This window comes from Colobus angolensis, unplaced genomic scaffold (assembly GCF_000951035.1).
Source record: "Colobus angolensis palliatus isolate OR3802 unplaced genomic scaffold, Cang.pa_1.0 Scaffold190, whole genome shotgun sequence".
In the NCBI taxonomy this organism is placed as follows: domain Eukaryota; kingdom Metazoa; phylum Chordata; class Mammalia; order Primates; family Cercopithecidae; genus Colobus; species Colobus angolensis.
Window position 1 is genome coordinate 1684180 of NW_012115044.1, and position 20527 is coordinate 1704706.

At 36.5% G+C, this 20527-nt stretch overlaps 1 protein-coding gene across 3 annotated transcripts in view; it reads right to left on the minus strand.

The window, feature by feature from the left end:
• The window catches only part of ZBTB20 (zinc finger and BTB domain containing 20), an 816082-nt gene that overhangs the window by 342344 nt on the left and 453211 nt on the right, over nt 1-20527 (minus strand). The gene's annotated exons all lie outside the window — the stretch shown is intronic.

Here is a 20527-nt window from a genome sequence, read left to right on the forward strand (position 1 = left end):
GCCAGGCCCATTTTGGGTTTTTTAAAAAAATTATGGATAATCAAGAAACATGACACAAAACATTTAGTGGCTATTATTAGGGTATAAACTAATAACTAAAAGCATTTATGTGTTAGGTAATCATGATGCTTAGAAAATTATAAACGTCAAGATGCTCTTTCAACAACTATATTCCAAATGTAGGAATTTTGTAGGGGATATAGCATAAGAGTGCTAAGAAATGTATACTTTTTTGAAAAGAAAATAATAAAGTCTGTTTTATTTATTATCTAAGTTCTTGTGTTTTCTGGGAAAAAACGTATTAATGAGAGGTAGCATTATCTGATAGTTAATGGAGAGTAGAAATCATCTGTTACAGGCCCACATGCTCACAAGCAAAATAATATTCTCTCAATCCTCAAATGGAAATGGGGATTTTAAAATGCTTTGAGACTTTGTCAACATTTCTGAGAAATTCCATGAAAATTTTATGTTACATATTTAAAAAATTGTGTACTATGATCATAACATAGTTGAGTATCAAATATGTAATCCTTTCTTTCAGATTATTCTTCTTCCTTAAATCTAAAGGGTATATTATTTTCTTGATTTATTCTTTTGGATAAATATCCTGTTCATAGATGCCTGAAATCCAGCCCATCAATTTCTCTTTAAATTCTCGCATATTTTAAAGGACCTTAAAAGATGACTGTGGAGTACTGCCTGATTTGGAACTTGCCTCTGTCTCTTACAGACTGTACGACGCTGGGCAAGCTACTTAACTTCTCAGTACTTCAGTTTCATCATCAGTGAGAACAGCACAATAATAGTACCTAGCTCCTATGGTTACTATGAGGATTAGTGGGTTTCATACTGTCAATAATAAGTTGCCTTTTTGGGTCTTTGAAGTACTCGAAATCAGGTTACTTAAATTAAGCAGAGCTTTGGTCCCTTTGTTTGACAAGTAATCTCCAATTTTCACTTCCAGGTTCTGATCCCCTAAAATCAGTGGAATAAAACTTTGTGTAACTGCCATCTTCCTGCCCCAAAGCCAAGATGAATTTACCTGTTGGTTTTCGTTTTCACTAGGTCTCTCTTTAGCTAGGTGCTTCTAAGGGTAAAATATCAACTATTAAACTATTTGAGGAAGGTAAATGTTGAAAGGGGAATTTAATTGTTAAGTCAATAGCAGTGTGCCAGCTTATTTTGACTTTCAGAAAGATCACCATAGTAATAATGAGACCAATAAATAAATAAAAAGTATAAAATATACATCTATGCAGAATCTTAGAACCCTTTCTCTAACACATAAGTCATTAAAGGAAGCTCTGAGGTCTGCCTATGTGATTCAACATTTACACACATCATAGTTCCATCGAAGAAATTCTCAGTTGAGAACTTCCAGCTTTCTTCAGATTGGATCAGATTTTTCTATACTCCATTATAAACAACAACAACAAAAGCAAACAAGTGAAAAACAACAACAAAACTGTAGTTGTGGTTCACTCCAGTAATATATACTACCAATTCAGTGGTTTTTAACTGGGGGACAATTTTGCCACCCCCTTCCCCACCAGGGGAGAACTGGCAATGTCTGGAGACAATTTTGATAATAATAACTGAGGGGTGCTCCAATGGGGAGAGGTCAGAAATACCACTAAACATCCTACAGTGCACAGAACAGACATCTACCCTGCATCCCAGCGGAGAGTTACCTACTCCAAAGTATCACAGTGCCACTGTTGAGAAACCCTGTACTAAACTAACATCTGAGAGCCAGCGGCCTTCAACCATCAGCCACATCAACACGTAAGACACGCAGCCTATGGGATGGTCTAACAGTTAAGGAAGACATGTTAGAGGGAACTACTTGAAAAATATATAAACTGACATCTGGATACGATACTAAGGAGAAAACTGGTAAAACAGGTAGTTGTTTGAAAGCTTATTATGCCCATTATTATAAACCAATAATTTTAGATTACTGAACCAACCAACTAATATTCCCTTTCAATTCCAGGGGGTATGAAAATATGAAGTCATGGACTATGCAACATTATCCTGTTATGGAGACATTCTGAAATGGTTTACAAAAGCAGTGAACACATTAAAAAAAAAAAAAAAAACTCGTTCAAATGAGTTATGCAAAGTTAAAGTCATTTTTTCTAGGACCAGTTTTTTTTTTTTTCTGTGCATAGTATTTTCCATATGTACCACAAACATTCATTTGTGTGGAACATAGCACCACACTTCTAATACAACTCCTCTCTGAAGACTAATCAGGCTAACGCTAAGAGTTTCAGAACCATTTCTGTATGAGTCATTTTTAGTACAACATGAGCCCTAAGGTAGAGTAAAATTTATTTTCTAAATAAGTCACAATTATTCTGCAAACATTTAACCTAGCACCACTCAACTGTTAAAGAATGACAATTATATATGAAAGGAAGAACAGATACAAAGGAAATTTGAAAATCAAGAAAATTTTTCTTCTTGAGAATTATTATGAATATAGCTAAAACTCAAATATGTGACATAATCTTTTTTTAGGAGTTTCTCTGTCAAAGACAACACATATTTTTTCTAATGAAAGAGGATGCCTGAAGTTGACATTCATAAGAGCATTTGGATACTACCAATGTGAAGTTGTACAGATTTACTTATCTCTGCAATTACCCTCTTGTGTTTGAATTCTACTTTGGTTAGTGGTAGCAAGCATTAAACTGTATTGAGTGCTTCAGAAAAGTTGGCTTTATTTCTTTACACTTAGAACCCCAAAAAGTTGCTTCCTAGGCAGATACTAGGGAATCACATCTTACTGAGGAGGCAATAAGAGGTGGAATAAACTGGATTAGCCACACAAAGAATGAAAACTCATTAATTTCCGAGTTGGCAGTATCTTTTGTCCTCTTTTTCTCAATTTAAATTTCTAGATTTACCTTCAAAACACTTGCCTTTTTCTACCTTAAGTGAAGTTCTAGGATCAGGGAGATGGAGATAGAGAGGATAGAGATAGTTTCAGGTTTTCACAGCAGTTCAATTAAAAACTGCCAAGTACTTCCTACCAAGAGACCACTACTAAAATTTATTTCTAGAACAAGGCACAGGGAGAAGTTTTTAAAAAGGAGAAAAATAAAAGGTAGAAAGCAGCAATGTTCTGGTACTGTAAAGTATTTGGGGAAAAAAGTCTAATTTCTGTTCTTAAAATGCTTACTATCTTATTCTAGAGGAAAACATAAACTCTCTTAAAATAACTGAAGAACAATAAGAAACAGTATAATTAAGTGTAAAAATGGGTGGTAGAAGCAAAATGCTCTGGGGCAGCCATGTGTCTTACATCTTTCCAACACAGAGAAAAGAGACAATGGGTCAAATGCAGCCTACTCTAGTCTCTGATATTAGTTTCATTATACAGCTATAATCCCATTACAAAGAACTGGAAGGAACTGTTGACATTTTTTGCTGCCCTGGAGTTTATTGTCTCAAGTATTGCTTGAAATACCAGGCTACATGCAGAGATGTCTGTTCTAATGGTATTTGTTGACCTACATTATGTTAGGGTTAGCCTGAATAAATGGAGAGGAATGCTACATGGAATCAGTTAGTTAGATTGTTTGTAAGTAGGCGTGCATTATTTTTACCATGTTTTATTATTTTTAACCTAAAGACTAGGCATTTAAAGTAGGGTATTATCTGTAAGTAATCTTGTTGTTATATGAAACAGTAATATTTATTAAAAGTGCTTTTGTAAAGCCCAAAAAGGGGATCTGCAGAGGCAGATTTACTGCATATTTAATGGAGCTTAAACCTCAGGGACCTTCACTTGCACAGCCCCCATTCCAAGGTCCTGTACTTAATTTTGTAATCATAATTTTGTATTCTTTTTCTTCAAGAGGATCCCCCAAATAGTTTAAGCTTCTGGCAAAATCTTGATCTAGCCTAGATATAAAATAATCTTGAAGGGATCCAAATTGATAGTTCTAAAAGGCCAATGCTGAGAAAGATATAAAATGTGCTTTTACAAGGATATCATATCAATTATATTTTCCAAATGTATCTCTCTTATTGTTGGTGCCCCCAGCTTTCCTGCCAATAAATAAATGCCATTTTTTTAACCTCACTGTGAAAAGGTTATTAGACCCTTTTAAATAAGATTGGTCTGTTCAGTGACTGGGAATAACCAGAGTGTTAAAAAAAGATGAAAAATTCAGAGGCAGAATATAATTTCCAACAATGAAAAGATATCTTAGAGAGACTCACAAAATGTTTCATTAAAACAGCAATAATTATTATCCATAACTAAGGAGTACATGCATTTGAGAAAAGGAAGGGCATGGAAAGTCTCTCAGTACAATTTACAGTAGTACCTACTGAAAAGTGTGGTGAGTTTACACAGAGTGTGGGAATTTTTACCACCAGTAACACCACGTGTCTGTTTTTCTGGTTTCTGAAAACCCCAAATAAATCCCACAAGCACCTCTAAACTCCACCATGGAATTCTCACACTTCTGAGTAAGAAGTTCAGAACAGAATAAAAACTTTGGATGCAGTATGTCTGTCTACAGTTTTTCCTATAATGCCTTGTCCCAGTTTCTGAAGAAAACTGAATAAAAATCAACTCAAGAAAAAAATGAATGAAATTACCCCAAATGGAATATTAAATTGAAAAATAATAGTCAAATCATTCATAACCATTTCCTGTTAACTTTTTTTTTCTCTTTTAGAAATGGAGTAAGAATTCTCCAAATAAAAAACGTAAAACCCATCCCATCCCATAAAGGGCCCACTCACGTAAACAGGAAGCTTTTTAAAAGAGCTTTTCTTGGTTTCCTGGCAAAATCCAGTTTTTATTTTGGTGGCAGCATCTATTAAGCAGGAGACTCATTTTGTGGGCAGGATGAAAAATTAAACATTGCAAATCCATCAGGTACTTGCTGGATTAGAGTTAGTTGACTGACTGGTTGGCTACAGGGAACAAGGTAGTTCTGAAACCAAGGAACAAGCTGCCAAGGAACAGTCCAGCCCTGCCCAAAAGATGATGGTCTTCTCCATCCAGGCAGCACAAATCAACTCGAGGTTCCAAGAGGGCCAGTAGATGCCAGCCCACCTTAGCGTAAAGTGTCTCACATGCATATCTAACTGTTCTCTCCCTTCCTTTACATTGAATCCTGCTTCTGTGCTTTCCCTTTCCTGGAAGCACTGTAGCTTAATTAAAAGAGTATGAGTTTTGGAATTTCAAAACTTGGTTTATAGTCCAGCCTCTGCCAAATACTGTGACATGTTACCTGCTTGAGACATCATTTTCTGATATGTAGAATGGGACTAACAATTCCTTAATCAGCTCAAATGTCATAAAATATGGGTAAGCATCACGTGACTCAAAATCAGCTGAGGTAAAAATCCAGATGTTAACGGCCCCTTCTTGACTTATTATATTAGAATCTCCATGAGCTAGAAAGTCTTGGAATCTGAATTTTAAACTCGCTCCCAAGTGATTTCTATACACACAAAAGTCTGGGAACCACATCCCACCTTGTCTTGTGTCAGGATTAAATAAAACCATATAGGTGAAACTTATCTGTAAATTGCATATCAAGACATGCTTAGCTGCTCTCAATAGTGTCATTTTCCAGATAGCCCAAAGCACCAAAGTAAGGACACAGGGCCATTTTCCCAAGATCCTTCTTCCAGCTTTTCCCTGCCATGCCAACAGCATTCTTCTTTATCTTCAGGTAGGCAGGGTAGGTTCACTGGGGGTTGGGGTAGAGCTCAGCGCTGTGACACAGGCAGTACTTCTGCAGAATTTCATTCATGTGACTGTACCTACCCCACAGGGTGATATAAGGATTAATTCCTATTTGGTAATTTACTGTGTGTAAAATGCCTTGAGCCCCTTGGAGGAAAGTGCTATATAAATGTAAAATAATTATTATAATAATAATAACCTCGACTATTTAACTGATCAGTGAATTAGCCAGAAGATTTAGGCTGCCAAGGGACGAGGCTGAAACCATTATAAGTAGAAACACTTTACATCATCATATCTCATAACTGTTATCACAAAAAAGGGAAACAAAGGGTGAAAATTAAGATAAATCCATGTTCTCAACTGATTTAAATGACAGAGGATCACTAGTAATGATTCATGAAAGCCAGGAAATGCAAAAATGACAGCTGCATTGTCATTCTAACTCAGCCACATGTCCTGAGGTTTTATACACTTTGGTCTTTTATTTGTAGGGAAAATATCTCATCAGTGTAACATCTAAAATTTAGCATTCTGAAGGCACTTGACTATGCTTTTGCTTAGTTGAAATATGTTCATAATGTATCCTCCATTTGTAGGTAATGATTTTTCTACCTAAAAAGTATTGTTATTATTCTATAATGTTCCAGGTAAATTTTGAATCGGTTGTTTACAATCCGACTCCCCACATACACACCCTAAGAAATACACTCTAAGAAAACAATGGTGCATTTCTAGATCTAAATTTAGGAAATCAAAATGTATAGGAGATACCTTTTCTTCCCAGGAAGAAAGTGCTTTGGTACATAAACTCACATGAGCTCAACTGTCTTCAGCTCTTACATTATTTGTTTTATTTATTTATTAGATTCATGAAGATTCTTCTACCAAAAGCTCAAGGGGCTGAACCCAGAACTTTCATATATTGAATGTGAATCACTTCTTAAACCACAGAAAGGAAAATAAAGGGCTATAGAAATCTTAATGGGCAAGCTCCAGATGCTCAAAAGCAATTGTTTAGTTACTCTACTTAGTTATGCATCATTCAAAACACTTTCTAACAATCAGGCAAGAAAGGTTCCTTTGTGAAGAATGGGCTTTGGGGCCTTGGACAAGTTTTAATTCTAGTTGTTTTATAGCTCATACAAAATAGTTGTGGTGCATATGTAAAGAGGTACTGTACTTACATGCAATAAAGTTTGCAGATGAGTATTTTGAAAATCAAAGAAAAGAAAACAAGGGAGGAATAAGCCTGTGGTACCTTACTCTATTTTTAATTATTAACTTATAGCCTCAAAGATTTCCATTTAGTAAAAACACATGTAAACTACAATGAATGAGTACTAAAAAATAAAGTCAATCAGCATAACTCAAATTATTTTGTAAAATGTGAAATTAAGTTTTAACTTGTCTATGTGGGAGGGTGATGAATAAATGAATGAGTGAAGTAAAAAATCAAAGATACAGAGTTGTAACTGATTTTCTTTGCATGAAGTAGTAAATATTAATATTAGAAATATCTTCTGATTTATATAAAACTGGCCTTGGGTACATGCTACACAACACTGAAAAACATTTCAAATGTGGCATTTGTTTAAATATATACATACAGAAACACACACACATACACACACAAGTAAAAATATGGGTGTTCTGGTATAGCTTTCTGCCTTCAAAGGGTCTCTGGAAAACACAGAAGAAAAAGTATCCTATGAACTGTTTTTGCTGAGGTCACTAGTAGAGAGCAAATCTAGGCAAGTGCTGCCCAAAATAATCTCTATTACAAACATTTAAAAAATCTATCGTTCATGTGTGTGTGTGTGTGTGTGTATATATATATATAACATTTTTAATTTTTAATTTTATTTTCTGTATAGCTAACAGCATAGCCAATGCCCTGGTCTTCTAGCCATACTGGAATTTCTTGTCCTTGCATCACAAGCCCAGCTATACTCATCAAAGTGGAAAAACTGACAGCACTGTCTGAAAGACACAGCTTGGGAAAATTGCCCCTTGTAGTTCCCCTGTCAATGAATATTATCATATTTTTCTCATGGATAATGTTACTGTACTTTTTTTTGCTGGGGGGTGGGTGTGGATTTCTACATATTTAGCTACTAAGCACATTACCATTCTGTTTGTGGAATGGACTAAACGTGACCATGCGAGCTGTAGGGTTAGTATTCCCAACATTCTGTTTTAAAGTTTTTGTGTGCATATCTTTAAAAATAATATTTCTTTATGTGTTCAGAAGAAGTAAAATCACAATGATATTTTACTTGACATTACTATTTTCCTAAGGCGGCTAACAGAAAAATCAATGGGTGGGCATAAAGAGAAAGAAATCATATGAGGCTACCAAACGTATTCTGTTACTCAATTTCTTCCACCTAAATATACAATGGAATGCTCTGAATTGTATGTTTTCTTTTCCCATCATATTACACTCCAGCCAAGTTCTTGGGCTGAAAGCAGAAAAACTGTGCTTTAGTGTTCTAATGACCCACACCTTTAACATATTCACTTCGCTTAAATTTCTAGATGCTAACTCAATAAGAAAGAAACAAATTCAGAGTACTTCAGTCACCAATAACAACAGCAGTAACAATAACAATAATATTAATATAAGCTAACATTTATTTAACTCTTAGATATACTGGGTGCCATTGTAATCACATGTATTAACATGCTAAATCTTCACAACAACTCTACCAGATAGTACCGTTATTACTCCAATTTTATTGGTGAGGAAATAGAGGCACAGAGAGATTAGAAACTTACCCAAGATCACACAATCAGTAAGTAGAGGAGTCAGAATTCAAACCTAGGAAGCCAGACTCTGTCACAGGATGAATATTTTGGTTCCTAAAGGCCCCACCTTCCTTACTTCTGATCCTCTTCCCCAACTGATCAGCTTGCAGCATTCATTTTATCTTCTCAACACTTACACATTCATTTGCATACCATCCATTTTGAATAACACAGTAGTTAAAAACTCAGGCTCTGGAGTCTAATATGAGGGTTTACTGCCACATATCAGTAGTGCTTAACTTTTCTGTGCCTCAGTTTCCTTCTGTGTAAAGTAGTAATAATAACAGCAATTTCATGTATTTGTTGTGAGAATTAAATGAGATAATGTATGTTAGAGCTCAATGGTAGGTCAATGTTTTATAAACACTAAGTTCATTATTATTGATTTTTATCTCTTAATAAATAGAATCCCTTTTTCCAATTAGATTGTTTTTCAGAAAAATTGTGAAAATGAATCTTTTTTGTCTTGTGTAGGGGTTCCCAAATGTTCTATATGTTGAACTCTTAGATGTCCTAAGTACCACTGAAATCACGTGTATTAACTTTCATAAAACTCTGTCAGGTAATACTTATATTTACCCATAATATTATAAATGATATAATAATGTCTAAAATTTAGTGAGAACTTACTCACTGGACAAGTGCATTATGGCATTATCTTATTCTCCCTCTAAGCCTCTGAACTAGGGGATTTTTTTTTTTTTCTTTTTTGGAGATGGAATGTCGCTCTGTCACCAGGCTGGAGTGCAGTGGCACCATCTTGGCTCACTGCAACGTCCGACTCCCTGGTTCAAGCGATTCTCCTGCCTCAGCCTCCTGAGTAGCTGGGTTTACAGGTGTGTGACACCACACCCAGCTATTTTTTGTATTTTTAGTAGAGACAGGGTTTCACCCTGTCGGCCAAGATGGTCTTGATCTCCTGACCTCGTGATTCGCCCACCTCGGCCTTCCAAAGTGCTGGGATTACAGGTGTGAGCCACTGTGCCCAGGCAACTAGGGGATTTTTATAATCTCAAGTTTATACATGAGGAAACAGAAGCTCACCTAGGTCATCAGCTAGTAAATGTTCACAATGTAAATTCTTAACCATAATGTCATACTACCTGCTAAAAAATGAATTTAAGGTAGGTCTTTAGTATACATATTTGGTCTTGATGATAATCAATTTCTGTTACCAGAAACCTTGCACTTACAACAAACTAATGTGGCCTTAACCAGCAGTCGCCAACACCCAGGCTTCAGACACTGGTACCTGTTAGGAACTTAACTGTACAGGAGGAGATGAACAGTGGACAAGCGAGCATTACTGCCTGAACTCTGCCTCCTGTCAGATCAGCAGCAGCATTAGATTCTCATTGGAGCACAAACCCTATTGTGAACTGTGCATGTGAGGGACTGAGGCTGCACACTCCTTATGAGAATCTAATGCCTGATGATCTGAGGTGAAACAGTTTCATCCTGAAACCATCCCCGCCCCTACAGTCCATGGAAACGTTGTCTTCCATGAAAACAGTCCCTGGTGGCAAAAACGTTGGGGGCTGCTGGCCCAGACAATATCATTCATTCTGTTAACTGTTGAAAAGAGATGACTGTGTGTCAGGTACATGCCAAATACTGGAAATTTGAAAAAAAAAAAAAATATATATATATATATATAAATATATATATAAAAAAATATATATTAAGGATCTAAAACTGTCTCATTAAAAGCAGCTAATGATTTAATGTCATTTCATTTACTATAATATTCTATGTTTACTCTTATAAAAATCAAACTTCTTCCTCTCCCTTTCCTCTCTCTGCCTACTCTTTCTTATTCCTTCTTTTAAATCAAAGTTTTACAGTATTAACCTTATACAGATTTTTGCCCATAAGAAGCTTATATGTTAAGGCAAGGAACCATTTTAATTATATTTACTCTTCATTTTGAGTATATTTCTTTTTCGTACCTGACAAAGACTTTTGAAATGACTAAAGAAAGGCAAAGCAATCTGATTCTTTATAAAAAACTTGCATATACAATCTTTTGTCTGCAGTTTTCTCATAATAGCTTAGAAATTTTAAAAGAAAGTTTTAGCTGGTTTTGTTCTTTTCAAATTGGCAGAATTTGATTTTTTTCCCCTTCACATTTGGATTCACTCTAAAAATCAACAAATAAGAAAATAAGAACATATTCAATTTAAAAAATACGCTCTCCATTGGTTCCTTGGCATCATCAACCAATATCAGCATCACTCTGAAAACCATTTCCATTCTTTTTTTAAAAAAAGAGTTTTAAAACGTACACATAAAATGCACTTAAAATTGATCCTACTGTATTAAGGAGACAGAAAATTTAAGGGCAATGGAGAGCTTTGCTGTAACCAACTCTTCAGTCAACTATAGGATCCTGTTAATACTGCCTTCACCTCCACACTAAAGATGTAGGTACCATTTTGACTATGCTTTTGAACAATATATATTTAAAGATTTGAAGTGAGTAACTTCAAAGTCAGTGGTTTTCAGGTATACATCGCAGAATCATTGCATCTTATGTATGACTTTAAGTTGTATTAAGTTGATAATTTCAAAAAGAGAGACTTTCAATGAAAGAAAACTCCTGAAATTTGGTCATTAATTGGTTTAAATATGCAGAATTACTTAAAATGTAATGCCAAAGAAAGGTATTTTGGATTTATCTGGAATGCATGAGCATAAGAATGACCTCAGAAAGTTAGTATATTATTTCATTAAAGATACATTTCTAGTGCATTTATTATGTGCTGGGCCTTATAATAGACAACAAAAATGCAAAGAACAACAAACACGGTCTGAAAAGCAGTAAAGGTTAGGGAAGATGGGACTAGTAAGAGAGAACAGAGGTGAGAAAATAAAGTGATTATAATTGTAACTGCCATGAGCCGAGGGCATATCATGCATTGAGGTAAGGTCCTAGGTGCTTAATATGAATAAGCCCTGCAAGATAGGTATCATAATCTTTGTCTCATGGGTGGTGGTGGGAAAACTGGCTAGTCATATGCAGAAAACTGAAACTGGACCCCTTCCTTACACCTTATACAAAAATTAACTCAAGATGGATTAAAAACCTAAATGTAAGACCTAAAACTATAAAAACCCTAGAAGAAAACCTAGGTAATACCATTCAGGACACAGGCATGGGCAAATACTTCATGACTAAAACACCAAAAATGGCAACAAAAACCCAAAATCGACAAATGGGATCTAATTAAACTAAAGAGCTTCTGCACAGCAAAAGAAATGATCATCAGAATAAACAGGCAACCTACAAAATGGGAGAAAACTTTTGCAATCTGTCCATCTGACAAAGAGCTAATATCTAGAATCTACAAGGAACTTAAACAAATTTACAAGAATAAAACAAATAACCCCATCAAAACGTGGGCAAAGGATATGAACAGGCACTTCTCAAAAGAAGACATTCATACAGCCAACAGACACATGAAAAAATGCTCATCATCACTCGCCATCAGAGAAATGCAAATCAAAACCACAATGAGATACCATCTCACACCAGTTAGAATGGCCATCATTAAAAAGTCAGGAAACAACAGATGCTGGAAAGGATGTGGAGAAATAGCAACGCTTTTACACTGTTTGTGGGAGTGTAAATATAGTTCAATGATTGTGGAAGATAATGTGGGGATTCCTCAAGGATCTAGAATCAGAAATACCATTTGACCCAGCAATCCCATTACTGGGTATATACCCAAAAGAATTATAAATCATTCTACTATAAAGACACATGCACACGTATGTTTACTGCAGTGCTATTCACAATAGCAAAAACTTGGAACCGACCCAAATGCCCATTAATGATAGACTGGATAAAGAAAATGTGGCACATATATACCATGGAATACTATGCAGTCATAAAAAAGGATGACTTCATGTCCTTTGCAGGGACATGGATGAAGCTGGAAACCATCATTCTCAGCAAACTAACACAGGAGCAGAAAACCAAACACCGCATGTTCTCACTCATAAGTGGGAGCTGAACAATGAGAACACATGGACACAGGGAAGGGAACATTACACACCGGGGCCTATCTGGGGGTCTGGGGTTAGGAGAGGGATAGCATTAGGAGAAATACCTAATGTAGATGATGGGTTGATGGGTGCAGTAAACCACCATGGCATGTGTATACCTATGTAATAAACCTGTATGTTCTGCACATGTACCCCAGAACTTAAAGTATAACGTCAAAAAAATTTTTTTAAAGATGTGATTAAAAAAAAAAAAAGAATTAACCACAGTGCCTTGGCTATTCTTCTATAACAGTATCTACTTCACTCTATTTTATATTGAAGCTATTTATCTCCAAGTTTCTTTCTAGAATCTAAACAGTTAACAGCCTGAGGGCATTGACCTTGACTCTTGTGTAAGTTTTACAAACAAAAAAAGAGGCACACTGCATTGATATACTTGGCCAAGTAATGATGTCCAAATGCTACAATGTCATAACCAGTGCTCAGTAACTATTAGATGAATAAGATAGTCATTCATTCAACCATTCTCTCTGCCTGTTTCATTCATTTAGTAATCTTGTATGCTTGTTGAAGAAATTAAAAGCTGCTTTATGAAAATGTTTTCTGTTAATTTGAATAAAAACCTTTGCACATCAACTAGATACAAAAGAGAAATCTATTGTTTGACAATGATTGTTACTGAATCAAAAAACAGTGGGGACATCTGCAGGGTACAGATCATGCTAGAGTCAGGGAAAACTGGTGATAAACTGCAGAAAGCCAAGAAATATACCAGCTTACTACTTAGCACCACTGCCTCCATACAGTCTTTAGGTAATTATTGACTGTCTCACACTAATGCATGAGTGCCTGTGGTAATGGTAAAAAGTATATAAATTTACCTGCCCAGAGATCCTAATTGTTAAAACAAATACAACTATTTAATGGCAATGCAAGAGAAGAAAGACTAACATTTACAAAGCCATTTCTTATTTAGGCAAGATAGTAGATTCTAAACACATATTATCTCATTTAAATTCTCATTTAAAAACCCTTAGATTGTTAGTATTTACCCATTTTAAATAAAAACATAACTGAGTGTACAATTTTTATTTTATTTTATTTTTTATTTTCATTTTCACTTTTTTTGAGACGGAGTCTCACTTTGTCACCCAGACTGGAGTGTGTGGTGCGATCTTGGCTCACGGCAACCTCTGTCTCCTGGGTTTAAGGGATTCTTTTGCCTCAGCCTCCCAAGTAGCTGGGACTATGGACGTGTATCACCAAGCCCAGCTAATTTTTGTATTGTTAGTAGAATCGGGGTTTTGCCATGTTGGCCAGGCTGGTCTCAAACTCCTGACCTCAGGTGATCCACCTGCCTTGGCCTCCCAAAGTGCTGGGATTACAGGTGTGAGCCACTGTGTCTAGCCTGTAAACCTTAACTAAATTCCCAGAGGCAAAATTATTAGAAGGCTGGGAGCCAGGATTAAAAATCGTAAAGTCCTTGGCTTTTCCATTTATTTTACATTGCCTCTTCTTAGAACACACTTCTACACCAAAGAAGTTAAAATCAATGTGGATTTGTATTTTAATAGAAGGGTTTATGGAGTAGTGGGGAAGATAGCAAATAATAACTATGTTTATTGAATACTACTGTTCCTAACATTTTGAACCTATCTGATCATTTAATCCTATAACAATCTTTTGGGGGTGAGTGTTATTATTATTATTGCCATTTTGTAACAGAGAAACTAAGCCAAAAAGAAGATAAACGTTTGAAAAGTCATAAAGCTAGTTAGCAGCTGTGCAGCTGAACTAGACAGCCTATAGCCCACAGAGTTTAACCATCATGCTATATTGCTTCATTAGGTTGAAAGGTTATTAAATGAAATGGGTTAAACAAAGTTCTAGGCACATGGCATGGCACAGAGTAGGTCTTCATGAAATGTTAGCTTCTTTTTTTCCTTCAATCTCTAAAATTCTGTAATAATAGGCCGGGCGCGGTAGCTCAAGCCTGTAATCCCAGCACTTTGGGAGGCCGAGACGGGCGGATCACGAGGTCAAGAGATGGAGACCATCCTGGCTAACACGGTGAAACCCCGTCTCTACTAAAAAAAAAAAAAAAAAAAAATTCTGTAATAATAATAATAATACCTTTATTTTCAAGGTATATTCTGCTTTCTAAAGACTTCATGATATCTGATTTAAATTTCACAAAAAAACTATGGTGAATGTAGACTAAATCTTCACTAAAATGACACTGAAGATTATTTAAAGGCATAGAAGGCATAGAATGTTACAACACAGATTTAAGAGACAAAAGTAGGAACAGTGTTCAGTGTTTTACCAAAAACAAAAAGGGTATATATACACAGGAAAAGAAAATGATTATAAAGGTATACCCTCAAAGTTTGAAAACAAATTACTTCTAGATGATTGTAGGTGATTTAATTGTCCTCTTGTAATTTGTGCTACACACGGAATTCTACACTGGCTTTTGTATGCTTTCTATACTAAGAAAAAATAAAAAAGAAGAGTAGTATTCCTTTTTCGAGATCATAATACTGAGGGGGGAAACATCAGTAGAAATGTGGGAGATTTCACCCTCAGTGATAGAGCTGGAATAGAATCCACGCTGTTCATCTCTGTCCTACTGTGTTTTATCTGACCGTTATTGTCTATTCAGTGCTTACCATAATTGATGAATTCAAAAGTAATCTATGATGAAAGCCCCTGAAGGTGATTAGAGAGACTGTGATTGTAAATGTGGTATCAACCACTAACACAAAAGTCCCTTATACCTCATCAGGCTTCTTAAGTTTTTTTTTCAAGCCATTTGTTTCTGAGTCCAAACCAGTACTACATATGATAGACTGGATTACTTTCTCTAATTCTTCACTCCCTCTCTATAATAGAACTTTACATCCATAAACTTTACCATAAGACTTTAACGTAACTCTCAGTAGAGTATGTGTTAATGTGGGAGATGGGATACATATCTCTGTCCCTTGGCTTTGAGCTTGGTTAAGTGACTTGCTTTGACTAATGAAATATTAGTAAACATGAAACATGGGGGAACAAATTCCGTAGTTGTCAATAGTTTATCTTCCTAGATTAAATGCTTGATAAACTTTTCTAAAAGTAGGAATTTTTTTTCTTTTTTTTCAGAGAGAAATATAGCTAACATGGAATATCATGTCCTTTTGTACTTACCTGCAGCCAAAGTAAACTACTTGGAAAATTAACGTACCTTTTGCTGGACTATTCCTCATTCTTTAGTTTCTTCAGTCCAGACGGGGACATTTGGTTAAAGAGGAGTAGGCTTGTGATGTTAAGGTGATCATCTTGGTCACCATACCCCAGAAAAAAATCTTTACATATCCATGTCTTGGACACTGAGGTACAGAAAGAGAGTTCTGAACTCTCCATTCCATTGTCATTTGTGTTGGGGAGCCTTATTAATCTGTCTCATGGAAGGTGGACTCGTCACCAGTACTCTATGGATAGAGTGGGTCTTACATTTCTGTCTAGGAAACAGGCACCAGCAGGACTTCACTATTTCTCATTCTAGGCTGGCTTCGTATTATCACAGCAACAAATATCCTCCAAAAAGAGTCACTTAAAAGCCTGTTGACCTGGAGATCGAGACCACGGTCTACTAAAAATACAAAAAATTAGCCGGGCGCGGTGGCGGGCGCCTGTAGTCCGAGCTACTCGGGAGGCTGAAACAGGAGAATGGCGTGAACCCGGGAGGCGGAGCTTGCAGTGAGCAGAGATCCGGCCACTGCACTACAGCCTGGGCGAGAGAGCAAGACTCCGTTTAAAAAAAAAAAAAAAAAAAAAAACCATTGACCTTGAGCAGATATTTCAAATGGTGGCACATACTGCCACCCGGGTTTATATTCCCCCGGGTTTAACCAAGGGTTATTTGCAATTTTTTGGAGTACAAACTAAAACGTCATCTGTTTTCTCCCACTTAATAAAACATATTAGAAAACATAAGCGTAGAAGTATGACTTTTTCATAGGAATAATCTTGTGTTTGTTTTAATTAAATTTTTAAAAGAGTAAACCATATACCTATACTTCAGGTCAGGCACAGTGGCCCACGCCTGTAATCCCAGCACTTTTGGAGGCCGAGGTGGGCGGATCACTTGGGGTCAGGAGTTCCAGACCAGCCTGGCCAACATGGAGGAACCCCGTCTCTACTAAAAATATAAAAATTAGCTGGGCATGGTGGCCTGCGCCTGTAATCCCAGCTACTCAGGAGGCTGAAGCAGGAGAATCACTTGAACCTGGGAGGCGGAGGATGCAGTGAGCTGAGATCGCACCACCTCACTCCAGACTGGGCAAAAGAGTGAGACACAATCTCAAAATATATAAATAAATAAATAAATATATATATACATATATTTTTTAAGAAATTTATTAGTAACATTTATTGTAACACACTTCACACCTAATTGAAACAAACCTAATATCTCTTATTATTGGCAATATTGGTGTAAACTATGCATTCATTAGTTCATTCAACAAACATTAATTAAGCACCAGCTATGTTTCTGGGCTGTGCTAGATTCAGGAGGCCACAAGTGAATAAAACAATGTCTCTCCCTTCATGTTTTAATAATATATTGAGGTGAGCAATTGGGCTTCTATCTAGCTTTGGGAATCAGGCTATGAATGGACAATAAATCATGGGGGGCAGTCAACAGTAGAGAAGAAGTTGCTGCAAATTGATTAATACAAACAAACCAGCCTGAGTACCTGGCTCATTTAAGGTTCTCTCCAAAGGCTTGGGTACAGGCAATAACTCAGAAGGTAATCTCAGAGGGCAAGACAATAACAAGGAATGGCCAGGATCTCTGAGATTTGTACAAAATGGCTACAGAGTTAGACATTATAAAGAAATAGAGGCTGGAACATCTCTTTTTCCGGTTCTATTCCTCCTTTAGTTGAGAGGTTCCCCAGGGCATTAAGTTCGACTTCTGTAAGCCCCACTCTCCCCATCCTAGACTTTTTGAGATCTCCCAGCATTGGAAAAGGTCCTGGGGCAGAAGGAAAAGCATACTTGTGGGAGTCCAGGTTAGCAGAGAACGGCTTCAGGTGCAGCTGAAGGGACCATGGCAGTACTGCCTGACATCTCTGAGGGACCATGACAGGATTTTGACAGACATATCTGCTACAGAAGCCTGTAAAGACTTGGGGTGGGGGGCAGTGGTGTATAATATACTGTGTAGTCTGATATTGCATCCTTTAACGTATGGTCTGGGGAAGGTTAGGCTGCATCTTCTTTACTAAATGATATTCCAAACAAAGTGTCTCCTCTGACTCCTGCATGAAGTCAAACTTTGGGACAGTAAATCCTACACTGTCCACCTAAGAAAAATGACGTGTTGTTAATAGGCTTAACTGATTCTCTTGTTATGATGGCAAGATCAGATTTTTAGCAGTGCTTATGAAAATCCTGACACTCATTCACCAATTATTTTCTTCTAGGAGTCTAATATATATTCATCTTCCCATATTTCAGGGAAGAAATGGTTGAACGACTTTAGGGAGCTTTTCCCAACATGCTGACGCATTTTTGCAGCGTTTTGCCATAATGGGGCCTATTGAAATTTTTTGACATTCTGAATTCATGGCATTAAGATTTGTGTTGTTATTTTTGTATCTGGTTTGCATTTACTTTTGTTTTTATTAAAGTATAGGAGAAATTGGGAAGGGTTAAGAGTTGCACCTAAATGTATGAAGCTTGAGGTCTTTGAACATAAATGAGTTAGATATACAGAAAGTTATTAAGACCTTTAAGCATTTGGAAACATTTCATCATTGCTGACAATATCTATCTACTTTAGTTCACCCTGCCTGAGCAGCTCCTTCTTTGATACAAGGATGAAGGTGGGGTTATTTAAAAATGTACCAAGCTGTGAAAGAGTTTTCTGGAGAAAATTGGTTTGGGGACTCCGAGCATAAGGATAAACAATGGATACTTTTATTGTTACAGGAGAGGAGTTGATAAACCCCTCATTCCTCTAAGATAATGTATAAAGGAAAATATTGTATTCCTGGTCCTCACAAATGGGGTGGTGGCAGGGTAAGTAGGTTATATGAACACACATGTCTTCCCTTTGACAATGAGTGGGCAAGCCTTTAAAAAAAAGGTCTGAAAAAATAAAGAGCCCTGGGGACCATTTAGGTTCTATCAGTGAGTTCTATCCTGAGATATCAAATCCAGATGCACAGAATCTAAATGTCAATATTTACAAAGCTCTTTCCATCTTATATCCCGCTTCCTTTTTCTTTTATGCTCTTTCTACCCCTTTTCCTTCCTCCCTATTCCCTTGATCCCCTACATCATTCTGTTTTCCCATTTGCTCTCATTTCCTAACAACCCCCATTCCCATTAGTCAGTCCAAAATCTGTTCATCCCGGTATAGGCTTCAGTGATGGAAAAGAAAGGGCCCCAAACAAAGCCACCATCCAAGACAAGGAGCTCCAGAGGGTGGTGAATTGGTGATTGAGGTAAAGCCTGGGGACTGAGAATGTTCACCGCTCTGGAGGTTCTTAGCCCGAAAAGTGATTAGGCATCAGCAGGCTTGATAGCTGTATCAAGCCTCATGATTTCAAAGCTTTCATGAGCTGACAAGGACTTGCTAATTTCAAACTTTCTAACCAATTACAATCACAAAGAACTCAGGACAACAATCAGTGAGCAAAATGAAACTGCTGGAGTGAAGCAGCCCTCGGCAGGTTTCACTCTTGTAGCTCTGCTACGCAACGTGCAGCTGGGACTCTGCTTCAATAAGTAAATAAAAATACATTATAAAATACAAACATACACAATGGATCCCACTTGCTGTCTTGTTCCCAGTAAAGGGGTATGTAGGAACCGTGTCTTGCATTCATTCAGTCCATTAATTTCTGATGGTGTTAATTAAAAACTTTTGATGCTGGTTTGAATGGAAAATACCTCAAACAGTGTTTCCTTTATTGAAATACCAAGTTCCAAGTCTTGGATTATTAGGTTAAGCTCTGTCAGTAGTGAGACCAACATAAATGCTTTTCATACCATATGCTTTGACAAAAGAGAATAGTAATAATAATAATAAATAAATGAAAAGGAAGAAGAAAAAGTGTTTAGATTGAAAACTCCTTTACTTCACAAACCTGTTTTTTTAAGGACTAAACTGAAAATCCAGGTCCCTGAATGTAGAACATATAATTTAAAAAAAAAAAAATTTTTTCAAATCTTTATAGAACATTCAAATCACCCAATGTTCCAGAACCTGAATTTTTTATATTTTAAAATGAAGAAAGCTGCTTAAAATAAGTGAATCAGCTGCTAAGTGATTTCTCTCTGTCTTTTCCTCTACTCCCTCTTTAAAAAGACTGAAAAATGCTTAAAATGGTATATGCAATTGATATGTGCAGCTTAAGAAGCTTAATATAATTACTGAGGACTCAGACTTTCTATTTAAAAATAAGATATGGTAGGGTAATAGAAACTCTGAGTGGTGAGTATTCATCCCTTGTGACAGTGAGGTGTGGGAAATGTTTCTAAATGTTTAAATCCACTGAGCAAGGTAAGGAGTGAGAAGCCGTTATTCACAGAATTTTTGGCCCTTCTGCAAACCTAGGCAAGCCTAGGAAATCCAGAGAACAACGGAGGAGGATACTACGAGAGATGCTGTGCAGGAAACAAGCAAATAAAATATCCATCTCTTCAATCCAATGCTTTTGTGAGGTATTAAGCAAACCGCCAAAACATTCTGATTGATTTTTAAGACTCTTCTCTAATTTTATTTTTTAATTACTCTTCGAAGCCTTTGTGTATTGGGCCTGAAGCCTTGGGCACCTATTCTGAGAGGTCCTATAAATGTGTCTCACATATGCCCCTTTCTCTTTTGTTTTCTAATATACCTTTCTCTATCATTTTTCATTTCCCAACCTGTTTATTTACACTGTCTACAACGTCATCTGAATCCTTGAAAAACCACAAGAC